Genomic DNA, 17,849 nt, shown 5'->3' on the forward strand with positions numbered 1-17,849 from the left:
GCAAAGTAATGTTAATTTATAAATCAAGTTCAGACACTGTTATGACTCATCTAAAACTTTTGACATTGTATTTTGAAAACTAATAAATAAATTCTTAGAACATACTTGTTTGTGAACATTGTTCTCCAAAAACATACTATCTTCATACACCACAGGTCCACTGGTTTTCAGTATTATTCACGAGACAATATGAGATCCTCTCTCAAGAAAGTCATTTACAGGAAGTATTTTAAATAGTGTCACGATACTGTTCTGTTATTATGTATTTAGTGTTACACTTCGTAAGAAAAAATCATTAAAATCTCTGCAGATCTCACCGATCAGCTAGCCTGAAGTTAAACTGTTTACATTCCAGAATTTGTGGTTTGTTATGAAAAATATAAAAGTTGTTTCCACACTTTGAGACTTCAAACAGTTTCCATATGATGATTCAGAAGCACTTGCAAGAAACAGTACTATTTAGTTAAGCATATCTTCCAGTATTGTCTTCTTGAACATATTAGAAAAGAAGGAATTAAGATTTTACACCTTGATGGATATAATTGAGAATTCGAAGTGTTTTGAGATAAATGACTAAATTATGTTCAAGATTGGACCTGACCATTCTGAAAAAAAGATGTTTGAAATTTTGCACCAAGTTTTAGGTAATTATGAAATTAAATTATCTTTCCATGACAGTTTTTTATTTTTTTTAAGCATGTGTAATGAAGGAAAGAAATCTCTAAGATAGGTTCATTGTTGTGTGATATATACTTTTTACTGCCAGATCATAATGTCTTTATTTAAACTGTGTGATATACATATATTTTTTGTACAGTAATTTAATTCATTCTACACGTAAGTTGTTGTATGCTCAGATTTTTTGGGAAGTTGTTTTTCTATAAATAAGAAAAACTTTCATGCTGTTAATTTATGTATTGAAAGAATAAAAGTTCTTAAGTGTTATTAACTTCCTAAAATCAAAGAATTTCCAGCATTTTCCTCTGTAAAGTTAAAAAATGTAAACATTATAATTTTTATTAGTAAGTAATTTATTGCCATACACTTTGCTGCTTGTGTTATCTAAGGACTACAAAGCCAGTATTCCCAGTCTAGTGTGCAAAGAAACTTAATGTTAGAAGAATGAAATGTAACGTTTATTCTCAACTGGACTAATTGATTTTTTACCAGTTAGCTAATCTAGAACACAGTTTAACAGTAATAAGACAAATCAAGTTAGTTGAAAAATCTCAGCCAGTCTATCCAGTTCTCAGGTAGCTAAGGAACTATGGAAATGAAGTAAGTATAAGTGTTCTTGAAGTAATAACTGACTGAATCTTAAAATAGAATGCTGCATTTAGTATATTACTTGAAATTATTATATACACATATATATGAAAACAAAGTTGAGACTGAATATTTGTTTTGTGTAAAACACTAATATTGGACATTTTTAACTGTTGTATGTGTATTTTTTCATATGAATGCCATGAGTTAAAGCTGAACATGTGGAGCTATAACTCGTTTTAGTATTTAGATGAAAACTACTTGTAAAAGTAGTTGATACAAAGCATTTTTATTGTGTAATTATAATCACGTGTAGCTTTTCAGTAATATACTGAAGTATGTTAAAGAGTTTGTATTATGTCTTTTATAAATATATGATGATCATTATAATCATCTTTAGTTCTACAAGCTGATGGTAGTAAAACAACAGCTTTAGTGCCAGTGTGAGATAAAAGACTCCAGTGTTTGTATGATCAACTTTTTTTATTATCTCTGCAAAGATACAGTTACTGTAGCTATTTAAACATTACAATGTAGAGGAATCCTCAAGTTTTCTAGTGCTTATATATTAATTATGTAGATCACACAACAAATTTGTATCATGTATCTTGAGTATAATTCTTTGCTTTCATTATAAGTTTTGGGTCAAATCCTGGGGCTTCTTTGGCTTTAATGATTTACTTCTGCAGCTGCTTATGAAGATAAGGATCAACTACTCTTTCATTTCTACAAAAGACAACACACACTACCTTCCCAGAAGATTCAAAGCAGTGAATGTTAGAGAAGTTCCAATACTTACCCAAAATATGTTTTAAATAGTGGATGCCTGTAAAGTGTGTGTGTACTGTTTTTACATATATCAAGGTGAATAAATTACACAACTTAGAGTGCTGGATGTAAAAATGATTGACTGCTACCAAAAGACCAATATGGCATTACAGAGCAAAGAATTTTTCCATAAGATCATAAAGAACACTCTTTAGTAGCTTTGAAACATTGCAGCAAAATCTACACCATTATAATAAAATTACCAAAAAAAAAGGGTATTAACATTTGTACAGTGAAGAAGTTCAAAAAGAACTACATGCACTCAAAATTAACTTTGCTGGTGTTTGAAGATATTTTGATATTAGCGTTAGCTTTTAGAAGCTAGTACTTGCCAAATAAATGTAAGAATCCTTTGAAGATGCTGTCTTCCCTGAGCAAGAACTTCCTATACATGTATAGGCAATTAGATATTGAATGAGTTAAGTAATAATTAACTGAATTGTACGAAAGAGTAATATTAATACTAGGAATAAATGATCTTGTAACACCAAAATATTATTTTTATTTAATTAAACTTTCAACATTTTTACACCTTTTTAGGAGCATTCATTAAAACACAAACCAAAACTGAAAGCACAAAATTTCAGATGGTTTAAATAACTTATGTTTGAATCTGTAATGTGCATTTACACAAAATATTTTTGGCATATTAAGTTGTCAAGCTTATTACTGAAATAATTAACTGCTACATGTTGTAAACAAAAGTTCTACCAATGTGGAAGTGAAATAACGAAAAGGTAGTATAAAAGATAAAACAACTGAAGTTATAGGTGCCATTTGTGTATGTCTTATAGAGCTACATCTAAATATGGTTAAACATTTTATAACAGAAGTTGGAAGAAGGGCCTATTCCTAATATTACAACCATCACCATTGCTTTCAAACTTTTGTATAGTTCTCATAAACAAATTGAGAGAGGTAAGATGCTAGGCATAGTTATAGAATAAATGATATGAGATGTAGATTAATTTAAAGAATTAAAAATAGTTACAGGAGTTAGTGATATAAACATAGCTTTTGAAGAAGATAATTCTAAAGCCATGAAAATTATCTCAATCGTTTTTATTTCCAAAGATGTTGATCTAACTTTGTGTTCTTATAGCACCTTCTCTTTTGCTGTACCTTCACACTTGATACAACAAAGTTTATCATGTAATCTCATACACATTATTTCATAATTACATAAATATAAAAATGTTGAAGAAAAAAGTTTCTAAATGCAGTAGATATAAAGTTAAAATATCAGAATGGATATGTAAAGCAATTGATATATTAAAACTGTGGAGAAAATATTCATTAAAGAATAGATTGGATAAAATGTTTGTTATTAATTCAGTTCACATAATTACTAGATCATCCATATTAAGTATAAACATAGAAAATTTGACATATTTTAAAGAATTTGTAAAGGGAAGTTAGGAGCAGTATTTTAGTTTCCATTGCAATATTTATGAAGTAAAAAATATTCAACGTGTGCACACCTTTTCTATAGCTTGAAATATATACACACACAAATTTTAGATTTGGAGTTCTTGAAAACTCATGGTGCTGACATTTTTTTACTCATGGTAGAAATATAAGTTATTTAGAATCAATACAAATGTATAAAAAATGGCAGAATAATTATGTGCCATCATGTCTAAGGAGTATTTGTTTAGTAAATCAATAGAAGCAAACCTGAGAAGATAATTTTGTTAAGGAAAGATATATTCTGGAAACTCCTTGAAAACCTTTTATCTCAAGTACTTTAATCAAAATATTTTTATCTAGAAATTTTGAAATATCTCCATACAAAACACTTCTGTATTTGAACATTATTTTAAATCTTTTTTTTTTTAACATCCATCATCAATTTACTGACTTCATAAGAAACAGAACTTTGACACAGCATTTATTACTGTTCTCTCAGTTCTGAATATGTAATTAGTCAATCATCATTTACTGCTTTAATTGTATGTGTGTTCAGTACTGAATGTTGACTAACACTCAACTCTTGGTGTCAGTAACATAACCTTATTAATAGTGACGAATATTTGTGGAAACTGTAAATACCATTCTGTTAGTAACTTTACTACCAATCATACTGTTAAGAAAAATGTAGTTATCAACTTTAATATGATGTATTTGTATTCTGTTAATAAAAATGTGTATAATAGTAAGCTCTGAATTCTTCACACAGTCAGTTAGCATATTCAGTTCCTAAAGTGAGTAACTGTCAGAAACTGTTTCATTTAAGTAAATATAACTAGTATTGCTTTTAGGTATAAACTTATGGAATTAGTAATGGTCAGATTGAGAGTGATGCTGTTGTAAATTTGAACAAAAATAACTTTACATTTCTAGGCAACATTTTGTTTTTCTGTTTCAGTTAAATAGTAGTTAGACAGTTATAAAAAATATTTATAATTAATAAAAAGCATGACTGAGCAAAACTGCTTTAACACACATTAATTACAGTTTATTTAATTAGAATTCAAGAAATACTTCAGTTATTGCAAAATAATGAGTTGCATACTAAATTCAACAGTTTTTGTACTTTTATCAATTGTTTTGACTTTTCAAAGGACATCAGGTTAACTGATTTACTATTTAAAATATATACACATGTAGTATTAATAAAGAAATACTGTGCTTTGTTTATATCAACTAGTTGTACAGTGTACACTTTCCATGCCAACTATTTGCACATGGGAAACTTTAGTGAGACTGATGATTAAATGAAGGCTTAAACATACTAATAATATATGTAGGAGTACCATATGTGAATGTATAGAGAACACACTGCAGGCAATATAATAAATATTAATGTTATTAATTCTTACCCAGTAAATTTGATTCATAAATAAAGTTGCCAGTAATTGCAGTTCACTTAATATATTCCAAACCACAATAGTTGCTATTAATGGAATTTGATGATGTGAGTTGGGCCTGGACCACAACTGTGTCATGTCTCAGCTGACCTAATGAACCCAGGTATTGGGCAAAAGACATTGTTGACACAGGACATGGTAGATGTAGGGTGATTGACATATCATATTCTACTGTGCTTTCTTTCTTAATTCCTTGGAAGCAGTACAATTATTAGGTGTAATAGCAAACAAAAAGAAAAAAAAAAGCAGGAAATAATATTATAATAAATATAAAATTACTCTGTTATTTGCACTTTGCAAGAACAAGACATAATGATAAAATTTACATGTGATGTAAAAATAGCCACCAGTGGAAGTCAGAGACCCTGATTAAGTTGTATTATTTTTTGTATTACATACACAGATGAATAGTTTAATATGTGTACTTAGAAAAAAGTTAAGGTGATAAATTAAAAAAAATACATTCAGTATAAACTATCATCCATTGGTTTGTTAAAAGCAAGTTTACACACATTCAACATCAAAAGCCAGTTTATTTCTCCTTGGTGGATGAAACTTGCATAGTCCTTTTTTTAATTTTGTGCTGAAACAACCATCTGTCATTTTTTTATTGACAGAGAAATGAAATACTTACCCCTAATTCTCTGTATTTTTACAGAACCAAAACCTCAGAAATGTGATAATTTGATGTGCAAGATTAGTTGATATTATTTATAGTATGTCTAATACCAAATGTTTATCAGTAAATAAATTTACAATATAGTTAGTGTTCATAACTAGAAATTTCTCTGAATATTGAAAAAGAACTAGTTTATCTTCAACTTTCAGAATCATGGTTTAATACACTTCTCAAAACTAACCAACACAAATTTAAACAAAACATTAACGTAGGAAAAAAAGGTTTTTACTGATTTTTGAATATCCTTGTGTTTCAGCAGTAAATCTGTGTGTTTATGATACTTAAAATTAGGTTGTGATACTTGTGGTAGTTTATAGTGCAAATAGTCATATAATTTTGTGCTTAACAATGAAGAAACAAACTGATTTTGGGATAATACTTAATTAAGAAAATAGTTTTACTAAGCTTAGTGTTTATTTTGAGCAAAATGATCAGGTATGAAAATGCAGAAAAATAATAATGAGAATAGTGACAATAAATGTCTGTTACATTAGTATAACACAGATTGTTGGGTTTTATAATCTTAGTAATTATAAGTATTAACTTTTGAGGCACAATTATGGTGTCAGCATGAATCAAATAGACTGAGGGGTAATCATTTAATGAGGTTAGACTAATAAACTTTAGTGAATTAGATGAAATGTCATTGGAAACAATGTTAAATCAACTTGTGTTATAAAAATAGAAAAACCAAGTATATTTTTATGATACACAGTTCAGTGTTTCTAATATGTGGGAAATAATGAATGACATTTGAAGATACAATAGAGACAGGTGAAGATTAATTTCATCTGTGTGTACCATTAGAGACATCAGAAGTAAGTAAAATATACAAAACATTACTTATACTTTATACAGCATTTATTATATGGCATGATTAGAGTAGTTTAATGAAGAGAACAGACTATAATAGACTAATTACATGCAAAAAGAAACTATATATACAAAATATATAAGGACATTGATGAGTTAAAACAGACCTATATAATCATTGAACAACAAGACAAACTCAACCAATGGCTTAGAAATTTTATCAGTTTTTGAAAGGTGAGGGAAACAAAATAAAAGAAAATGTGAGGTTACTTGTTACATCCGATAAACTCAGTTTTAGGGAAGTGTTACTGTAAAAGAAGCACACATCATTTTAAGAGCAAAAGCAAACAGTTCAATTTGAAGAAGTATATTTGACAGTAACTTATAAAATTTGTTTTCTGTGAATTAAGCTATTTGATATAAGTTGTTGTGAGTAAAAATAACCAACCAAGGATGTCAAACCTAGAAGAAATATGATTTTGTAAATAATTAGTTCTATTGCAAGTTTATAATATCAAGACAAGCAGTTATGTTTTTATTCAAATCATCTATCCTGGCAGATTCTTTCACAGAAGTATACTGACAAGTAGTAGAGTGGGTGAGTTGTCACCTTCATAATCTGTCTTTGGAAGATGAGGGAGTGGATTGTCATTAAATAGCAGGTTATTTAAAAAAAATAGTTTGCTATGATCAAAAACAAGGGTAAAGTGAAAATAGATATTCTAGAAAATGTTTTTAATTCTCTATGTTGCAAATTAGATACACTGTAATAAAAAGTATTGTACCAGTTTCTTATACATGTGCATTACTATTGTTCTATTTTTTTAAGATAGTACAGTTAAATGATTGATAAAGGAGAATTTTATAAAAAATATTTACTTTTAAGTTTATTACAAGAAATGCTGGTGGTATTTCTAACTTCAAATAATTGACTTCATTTTGATGTTGGAAAAAGAAGGTTATAGTAATGAAAGTTTTCCTTTACTGGAAGGTAGATCTCTTAATAAAGAGTTAAGTAATTAATAGTGGCCATAGAGAAACTGATGAAGTTGTTTGATTTTGGGAAAACCTTTTCTAAACTGAAAGGAAGACTGAATTGCTTAGCTTCATGATGAGAAAATAAGTTGTCCTGAGTAAAAGAATAGAAAATTTTTGATAACATTAAGAAAGAAAATATGGATTTGAATCAAAAGTGTTACTGATTTCCTAGGTAAACCAAGTATAGATTAAGAATGAAGAAATGCCTTGTAAATATTAAACTTCAAGTGAATTTTACTTGTATTATGTAGAAAGGACTGTATTGAAATATAGGTAAGCATATTTGTTATGATGAATACTTATTACTAGTTTAAAAGTATTAATTTTGGCTTTTAAGTATAATGTAGTAATAATGATGAATCATTAATTTTTAGTTATTCTATATGTTAATAACAGTGGTAACTCTAACAGTTGCATATATTTTATTCCAAAGGTTTCATCATGTTTGAACATTAAAGATACCAGAATGTTTCGGGCCCAGCATGGCCAAGTGGGTTAAGGCGTGTGACTTGTAATCCAAGGGTCGTGGGTTTGCTTCCCCGTTGCATCAAACATGCTCGCCCTTTCAGCCATGGTGGCATTATAATGTGATGGTCAATCCCACTGTTTGTTGGTAAAAGAGTAGTCCAAGAGTTGGCGGTGGATGGTGATGACTAACTGCCTTCCCTCTAGTCTTACACTCCTAAATTAAGGTCGGCTAGCACAGATAGCCCTCGTGTAGTTTTGCACGAGATTAAAAACAAACAAATAAACAAAAAGGTATGCTATTTAGAAAGTTTGATAAATTTGTAATTCATTAACCTTAGTCAGGTGAGTGAATAATGTGATGTAATTTTCTGATAAAAAAAATATAAAAATTAAAATCTTTATCCTGTTGACTGTGTATTAAAGAATAATTATTGTGGGTTTAATAAGCCAAGTGACTAGATATATAAGAAAATATCTAATGAAGAACTTAATAAGTAATTAGTTAAAGATTTGTTTAATTAAAGCATTCTGATAAGTACAAGAATTCTTTTACCCAATGAAGAATATCTAAGTAGGAATCATTTTTCTTATATGGAGAGGAAATGTTGTGTAGACAGGCATAACACTTTGTTGATATTTCATAATAAAGGTTTTTGGCAATTTTAAACAAAGGAGGAATAAAATATTTCTTCATTTTTGGTATTTTTTATTATTTATTACATCTAATTTTAATAAACTGCAAGACCTAAAATATGTATTCATGAAGAATTTGGGTAAATGTAAGTTGGGTGTTTGCTGATATTACTTGTGCATCAAAATTAATCATCTTCTGTATTGTGTATTCCTTTAGACTTTATTTTGCTCTGAGTTTCTAAAATAAATGTCCATATAAATAATGTGGGTGTATTTTATAAAGAATATTTATTCAACATGACAGGCTTAACTGGAAGAGTGAATCATCAATTGTGTTCTTAGCTCTTCAGATTGGAAGAACATACACTAACATTGACCTGTAAATGAAGCAAGAGTAGGTGGCTCAATTTATTAATGAACTTTATAATCCTATACATTAATGTGAACTAAATTGGTGTTTTGTATGATGAAAGCTTCAAGTAAAGTTGTATTAAAGTAAATAAGTTAATGAGCCGAGCTTCACATGATATACTTACTGTATGCAACAGTTATGAGGTAAGTATTTGATGTAAAACTTATACTTATAGTGGAATGGAAACTCCTTCATAAATATCCCATGCTGTAAATGAGTTATATAAATGATCATATTTAACCAATTGACCAAAACTTGAGTGGTTATTGAGCCAGCCAAATTAGCCAAAGAGTTGTCTGAACTGGCTTCAGCTGTGGAACAAAGTTTGATTCATGAGTAAGTGAACTTTATTAAAATAGAAAGGAATATGTGTATCAACTGATGTGACACTTTCAAAAGATATATTTTAGTAAAAATGTAATTGAAGTTATATGTTGTTCAATACATATCTTAAAAGAGTGTAGTGTGTATGTTGTATAAATATAATTTTGGTAATCTGAACAAGTAATGTTTGTAACTGATTCTGGTATGTGAAATAAATACTGGTTATAAAAGTTGCAGAAACAGAGCCTATTCCTTGTCTTATTGTAATCATTTTTTTTACAAATCTAGGACAAATGCCAGTGGCAGTAGCTGGTAAAACAATTTACAGTATAAAACAACTGCAGGTGGACAGCTGGAAGTTAAAAGATCTGAGTTATCCAAATGTATAAGAAAAAATATGTACTTTAGAGAAGTATTGTATAAATTTTAAGCCAAAATGTTACAATTTTCATTTCCAATTTGTAACTATTTAGTAATTAAATTGCTAATAGCCAATGTAATGTAATAACATTATATGATAAATATGTGTAAATTTTTCAACTCAGTGTAATATTATTTTTTATTTTCTTTGGTCAAAACTAGTTTGGTGCCCGTATCTCACCTAGTGAAAAGTTAACCATAAAAAGGTGGAAGTTGTTTTGTACACTAGTTAAACTTACTTATACACACTTCTTTCAGTGCTTTCCACTAAAGTATGTGAAACAGTTAGTGTTACAGCTTTTATAAATATACAATCATCGATAGAACCAGTTTGTGGAAGTAAAGATTGTTGTGGTGGTAAGAAAACAACAGCTGCCATACCAGTGTGAGATAAAATCCTTCATATTTCCAAATTTAGTGAGTAGGAATAAAAATAAACTCTTTAAAGTGCTTTTGTGCTAAAAATGTATATCAGAACAGCTGTTGTGGATATTCACACTTTTATTGATAGACAGAGAACAGTGTTTCAACCTTCCTAGGTCATCTTCAGTTTAACAATGAGCTACTATCTGATAAACAAGATTTGTAAAAAATGAGATGTCATTTAGATAAAGATGATGATCTGACTAGTTTCAGTTATATGAAGACAATGTATTTTATTGCACAAGAATTACCATACATAAATAGGTGAGTGGATAATGCAAGTTGTTCATTTTATTTTAATAGTTGAATGTGTTTAAATATTAAAAAAGTAATTTTTTATTGGGAAATAAAAATATTGATTACAACCTTATATATAAACAAAAGGTTAAATTTGTTAAATTGCATCACCAGGTCAACAAAAACTACTTTTAAGGGTGAAATGTTGCTATGTTTCAGTTAAAGTTTACTTTTGAAAGATACTTTGTGAAAAGTTGTGTGAATTGTTTTTAATGACAAATTTATTAAAATATGATTTGTTTTATTTCAGTGTAATTATATAAGAAAGGTAGCCTTGGAAAACAAAACTGACAAAATTATGTATTATGTAATACTATATGAAAGTGTTTGTTTATATTGACAACTGAAGAAATTCATCTGTGAACACCATGTCTGAAAAATGTATTAATATTAAAGTATACTTTTCACAATATACTGAGACTGCAAAAGAAATGAAAAATATTTTACCTTTATGTTTTATGTGAAGGTGGTAAAATAAACATTGTTCTGATGTGATATCTTACCTTCTTTCACAAAATAACTTTTCTCTGCACTAGCCTTCCACTTCTCGCTTTTGCACAGCTGCATGCAAATGATCATGCAGTAGCTCTTCATCAATAGGAGTGTGAAAACACTCTTGTTGTAACCAACATCCTCTTCATACCTACACTTCCTAATCCCTTCTAGATGAGAATTGTTACTGTATAGACATGCTTGTTTTTGATCACACATGTGTCTGTGTTTTCTGTTGTACTACTGAATTTTTGCATTTGATATTGTAAAAGGTTGTTCTTTTCCAACATTTCTTACTTTTTCAAGGGCCTTTTTGGTAAGTGTTTTGTGGATCCAACTCTGCAAAAGGTTTTTTGTTGTTGTTTTTATCTTAAATTTGCACTGTCTGTCATGTGACCATGCTCTATGTCAATTGTGTTGTAGTCTTCCTACTGTAAACCTGGTGTGCAAATTCAGGTACTGTCAGGTATTGGTTTTGTGTGTATTTTATTGTTTTCTAAGACTAAACAATTACATAGAAAGTTTGGGTTATGCACAATGTACAGATGAGGTGTTCTATAGGACTGCTAGTAGTTCTGTTGTGTTTTTTGGCTTCGTAAATACATTTATCCCAGACCATATACTCATGGACTAACATGAGTAAAGCATACAAGATATTGCTGCCTATCTCTGATGTTCCATGATATTGAGATTTTTCCTAATGCAGATCTGGTGTACAGTTTCAAATTCTGTCAGGTTTTGATTGATAAACTACATCAGTATGGTAGCTCTCCTTTTCACTAATAAGATATTTCTGGTGCTACAGTCCTCTTAAGTTTATATTTTCCTCCCCTTTCTTTAAGTGGACTATGGTATTTCTTACCACATACTAGTTCTTAGCTACTGGATTAGTGGACTACTGAGAACTGTCCTCCTGAGTGATGAAGTTTACCACTTAGTTTAAAGTATGATGGTGGCATTTTAAAGGTGTTTCTAGTGTATAGTACTTCCTACCATGGATGTGATGTATTCCAAGTACCACCAGGTTTTAGTTGTAGCATTGCCATATTTCTATCCATATATCTGACCAATGGTTGTTTTCCAACTGTTGCATTCTTTCTTCCTTCCATCCTCTGGATGAACATTCCCAGTTGATATGGTTTTGGTTGGAGATGGCCTAGTCATAGTTGGTATCATGGGTATATGGCTTGATGTCTTTTGTACCACAGACCTGATGTAAGATTCCAAGTGCCACTAGGTTTTGGTTGAACCACTTCGCCATGTCATAAATATACATAGATGTATCTCTCTAATTCCAGTTTGCTTCTCAGGCTGAGACATTTCTCCTACCTTCCACCCTCTGGGTGTATTCCTATCAGGACTGATGTTGTTTGGAGATGGTTCAACTTAAGTTCTCACATGTATGCTGGATGGTATCCCTCTTTCTACTGCATACTTGATGGCACATGCCCCTTGCTACCAGTTTTAGACTAGGAATATATCCTATGTTTGCAGACCTTCTAACCATCTGCTGGATGTCATTTTCTGGCAGATCTGGCATTGGTTATAGTTGGTTGTAGTATATATTTTCCAGCTTATGGTACCACCAGATATCTTCTGCCTACTACAGACTGGAAGTATCATACCAATTGCCATTAGGTTTTGGACTGGAGATGTCATCTCACAGAGGCTTTCCCTATTCCTAATGCCTGGTGGATGTTAGTTGTGTTGGGAATATGTACCAGTGGATACAAATTTTGGTATGAAAGATGAGGTTGAATTTCCAGTATGGTTTGTTGTACCTTAACCACCTGACACCCAGGAGTCACATTTATCAGTCATACATATTCTGGTATTCTTTCATATTTTTCTGCCTTTTATGCTTACAACACTATCATAAAAGAGTGAAGAGTATACTTAGATCAGATGTGATGCAGTCTCATGCTAATGTGTGATGTTTTCTCTTTTTGTTCTACACCTCTTTGGCTCTCTTTGGGCACTTCCTGAAGGTAGATCTTTTTTAATCATTCCTCCACCAGTTCAGTTTTGGATTCTAGCTATTTTGCAAATGGAAGAAAAATGTTGTAAGTTAGCATTTTCCTATGCAGAAAAGGTATTTCCAATAGATATCTCTGCTCATATTTCTCACTCAGCCTCCATTCTCCACTTCCAGTAGTATTTGGTGGAGGTCTTCTGATCAATCTTGTAGTGCTTAACAAGTGCAGATGTGAAGAGGGCATTAGTTATAATAGGAGGGATGACACACTCCTGTTGATGGAGAGCTGCTGCATAGTCATTTGCTTGTGGATATGCAGAAGCAGGATGTGGAAGACTGGTGGTTTGCATTTAAAAAAATTTGTGCCAGTATGGATAGTGCTAGTTGAGAAAAGCTATTTTGTGAAGGTAGATAAGTGTCTATCAGAAATACATTTTTGGCATTGGAAAATGCTAACTTCTGGGGGAAAAATGAAAGAAATAGATGATTGGAAGATCAAATGGGTTGGTTGATGTATTTTTATTTTATGTCAGTATTTTAAATTTGAGTGCCTTTTTTAATTATATATTTTTTGTCAAATAAATTTAATTGCAATATCACTAAACTGAGGAAAAATATTTATTTTCCATAACTATGTTTTTGTGAACAATTATTTCTTAAGTAAATTTCAAGGCAATATATTTAGATTATAGTTGGTTTGAAACATAGAACTGTAATTCTTAGATGAGAAACATTTTTTTTAAATGCAAATACCACCATAATAATAATAATAATAATATGAGAGAATATTTTTTATGAGGTATTTATTTGTCATGTTTTTTAAATCTATATTTTAATTGCTTATTAAGTATAGAAACCAAGTAGATGTAATAAATTATATAAATACATATTTTTACCTGATTGAATATTTATTTTTACTACAGTACAAGTACCATTTAAGACAAGCATTTTTGTATCACAACCTGCCGGTACTTTCATTGGTTAGAACAACTGCATATTTTCTAATAAAAATATTCTTAATTCCACATTTTTTAATTTAAAATCATATTAATCTTGTGAACAGAAATACAACAATGTATGTTACCTATATTAATATATCAGCCACAGGTTTTGTAGTGGAAAAATTGTTTTATAAGAAAAAGAAGTGTGATGGTTACAAAACTAACATTATCCTTTCCAACTTGTGATATGTTTATTACATATAAATATTAATATGGCTGTGCAGCACTACAACTCTGCTTTGGTCAATGTTGGCACAAGAATATGCTAAAATGTAGGCATAGTAGAATATATAAGATCAAAGGATGCTCTTACCATGTGAAATAAGAACAACAGTAAAATTAACCAACAGTGCTATTGGTGATCTAGAAATGGAACCAGGGAAGGAAAGGATATAAAATTGAAAACATTTTTTAATTAATTAATTTTCATGAATTTATAAATGTGTGAATCAGAAGATTCTTTTTTTTTTTTGGAAAAAGTTGTTTTAAATAAATTCAATATCTAAGACATTTTTTATTTAGAACAGAGGAGATTTGCTTTATAGATGGACTTTCTGTAACCAACAGTTTGAAACTAGAATTAAACATTATTAGAACATTTTTTTGATCTTTTATTTTTATTTGTGTCTGATTTATGTTATTTTATTATGCTTAATGATGAACTAAGTAAAGAGTTGAAATGTTGCATGACCATATTTATATAACTCTATGCATTTATAGGTAATAAACATAACACAGGTTGGAATACCATAGATTTTCTTTCCTCCTTTTATATATATATATAAAACTGGATTTTCATCATGGAAAATCTACAGGTAATACATTTATTCAAAGAAGTGGTTCAAATGATTTATTATATATTTGTTCATTAAAGAAATGTGACTTTAAACTCTACATAACTCTGGAATCCAAACTACTGTTTTATTATCGTGCTACCTCAGTTGTATATCAATGCAGCTTTTTGTTTTTCTTGGATCAATATATTTAAAAACATATTAATTTTATATAGCAATTTTTAAATAAGGGATCACTGTCATAATGAAAAACTTTATCCAGTCAATATATTGAAACACAATTAACACTTTATGTATTAGCTTTTGAAATTTACTTAGCCCTTTTATATTGCTTTCATTTATCTAGTTATGTTTTGTGTGCAAAACAGTATTTTTAAACAAAACAAAAGCTATGATAGTGTTTCTAATGTTTTTAATGCTTAAAATATTTTGTGTAAAATATGAATTTGAATGATGTATCTCAATATAACAATCCACAGTTTTTATCTATGTGTTTATAAAATATGAATCAATATAATAAATTATTTATTACAGTGTACTTATTTCAACCTTTATTAATAATTTATTCTTGAATACTACATTTTGTTAATATCCCAAAGGTTTTAGGAAGAACTCAAATATTTCTCCGTATGTTGGATTTAGCTAGAGAGTGACCATGTTGATAAATCAACATCCATCTGGATATCTTATGCTTTCAGAATAGTAAGGCAATTCCAAAGTAAAATTCTGAGTGACAGTTGTTTTGAAAAACATGCTGTAATCAAGTTGTTAATGAAGAATGATGAAAAGAACTGTGTATACTGCTACAATGTCAAAGCTTATTCAGGATTCAAATAGGATATATTCTGCTGTACCATGATGTATGTATAACAACAGTAGTTGATAAGTTTGGATAGACTGTGTACCCCTATACTGGCCTGGCATCATGAGACTTCCCTATTTCTTGGTCATCTCAAAAATAGCTTCCAGTGAACATAACTCTGAAGAGTGATATGTAATTGTACTGTGTGCTACAACAAATTACTAATTGTAGAACTTATTTCATTGCATTATGGCTTTGATATTTTAATTGAAAGACTTTTTTTATGGGACCTTTTCTCATTTTGCACATAAATGTATTCTTACTGTTATCAGTAGTTAGTATGGTAATTTGAACTAATGGTATATGTGATGTCCAGCTATGTTTACTTGTTATGCATCTCATTCTCATGAATTTGGTAATAGAAACTGGTTGTTTTGGTTCAATACAAGAGATGAGGAGAGCTTCATATAAGTATTAAATGTGATGTTCACTGTGCATGCAAATATTGGTTTCATAACTTTCATTCAAAACAAAACATAAATCTAGGATAAATACTACAAGTGTTTTTTTTTTGTTAATTCTTTATATTTTCATAACCAATTACATTAATTTTCCTATTAGAATGAGTAGTTAAATAAGTGTATTCATAAAAATGCTATTCAGTGGCCTGAAACAAAGAGTTAAGTATTTCCTAAATTACGTTTAAAATATTATAAAAATTAAAAAATATCAAAGAATTAAAAATAATTACTGAATTTTTAAATTTAATAACAGTGTAAACCAAGAAAGATTCAAACAATTTGAAGAGGCTGTGTTATCCTACATACATTTGATAAGTTTAATTGGTAGACAAAATTATAAAATATTAATTAAATTAAAAGTAAAAAACTAATATATAACACTATTATTTATCATCATACTGTAGTAATTAATTTTCATAATTCCATTTTGAGTGAATCATTACAAATTGGAAAGGTCATAAAGTGACCAAATAACTTTGTTGGAATGTGAGGGCAAGGTGTGTGACGTAAAGGGCTTACTTCAAAAATGCTAGTTCATGGTAAAATGTATTCACTTTTGAATATTTATTTAAATGTTTTATATTGTTAATAAGTTCACTATTTAGTTACCTTTACTTATTGTTTATGTAGTGCATAATTGTTTCCAATACTGTTGGTCTAAATGCCAGACAACATCTGTATTAAGTTTATATTTCATAGAAGAGTAGGAGAACATTTTATTCAAATTGTAACCTGCTGTAACTAATTTTTATGTTGTGAAATAATTTGCTTATACCTTTATTTAAGGTAAACGTTTGGTATTAACTGATAGTCAATAGTTCCAAATTTGTTACTGAACTGTTCTATTTCTTCAACTTAAATGTTGTAGATTATGAAATGGAATTTACAGATGTAGATATTAGTAGGAGTCTAGAGTGAAGTGAATGTGACATTAATGTAGTATGTTGATCAGAGTAAGATTGGAAACTAGTAATTAATTAAATCTGTAAAGTTCAAGAAAAAAAAAGAAAAGCAAACATGAACAACCTAACAATGTGTGTTTAACATTTTTTAAGTGAATTTTTTGTAAGAATTGTGTAGGTTTTAAAGTTTTTATATTTTGATTTTGGTATCTAAAATCATGGAACCTTGCCTATTTCTATGTTTATGAATGGAAAATTATTCTGTATTTTGTTCATATTAGGTATTGAAAAACAGCTTATAAAATTAGTAACAAAGTTTTGGTGCTCATTCAAACTTCAGTATTCAATAGGCTTAATTTTTGTTTCTAACAAAAAAGAAAAGTGGTTATAATTCTGCTGTTATCTCGCATTGTGTGGCTTCATTTTTTACTTTTTAAAGTTTTTGAGAAAGCTACCATGTTTTCCAGTCTGTTCACTCTAATAGTTAAAAGATTGTATATAATGTTTTTACCCTATGCATTAACAATATTTTATGCATATATAAATATAGAATAGCTTCCTTAAAAACCTTCCAAACAACAAACAGTTAACAGAGTTAACAATGATCATGTTATGTAACACATAGCTCCTAATATTTTTCAGGTTTTTCATTTAATGATGCTCATTAAACTTTACAGGCATCATTTTTAAATGTAAAGATTTAGGTTCATTTCCAAATCTTCCATACTTGGTATATACTTGTTTTTTACTTAGTTTGTAGAAGTTTCTTCTGGTGTTTTAACTTTTGTGCTTACACAAGTTCTATGAAAAGTTGGAAAATGTAATTATTTTGATAAGGACCATGCATTAATTTCTTGGTTTTATAAAATGTCTGGAAAAGGCTACACAGGA

The 17,849-nt window shown here is 29.3% G+C and overlaps 1 protein-coding gene and 1 long non-coding RNA gene across 5 annotated transcripts in view; both read left to right on the forward strand.

Moving 5' to 3' along the window:
- LOC143248903 (uncharacterized) overlaps nucleotides 1–17,849 on the forward strand; it is an 87,228-nt gene that overhangs the window by 45,369 nt on the left and 24,010 nt on the right. The window lies entirely within an intron of this gene.
- On the forward strand, nucleotides 1,567–17,067 carry LOC143248901 (uncharacterized). The gene is made up of 2 exons (XR_013027257.1): nucleotides 1,567–8,253; nucleotides 8,900–17,067. It is a non-coding gene; the product is annotated as an uncharacterized LOC143248901 (long non-coding RNA).

The sequence above is a fragment of the Tachypleus tridentatus genome, chromosome 4 (assembly GCF_004210375.1).
Source record: "Tachypleus tridentatus isolate NWPU-2018 chromosome 4, ASM421037v1, whole genome shotgun sequence".
Classification (NCBI taxonomy): Eukaryota; Metazoa; Arthropoda; class Merostomata; order Xiphosura; family Limulidae; genus Tachypleus; species Tachypleus tridentatus.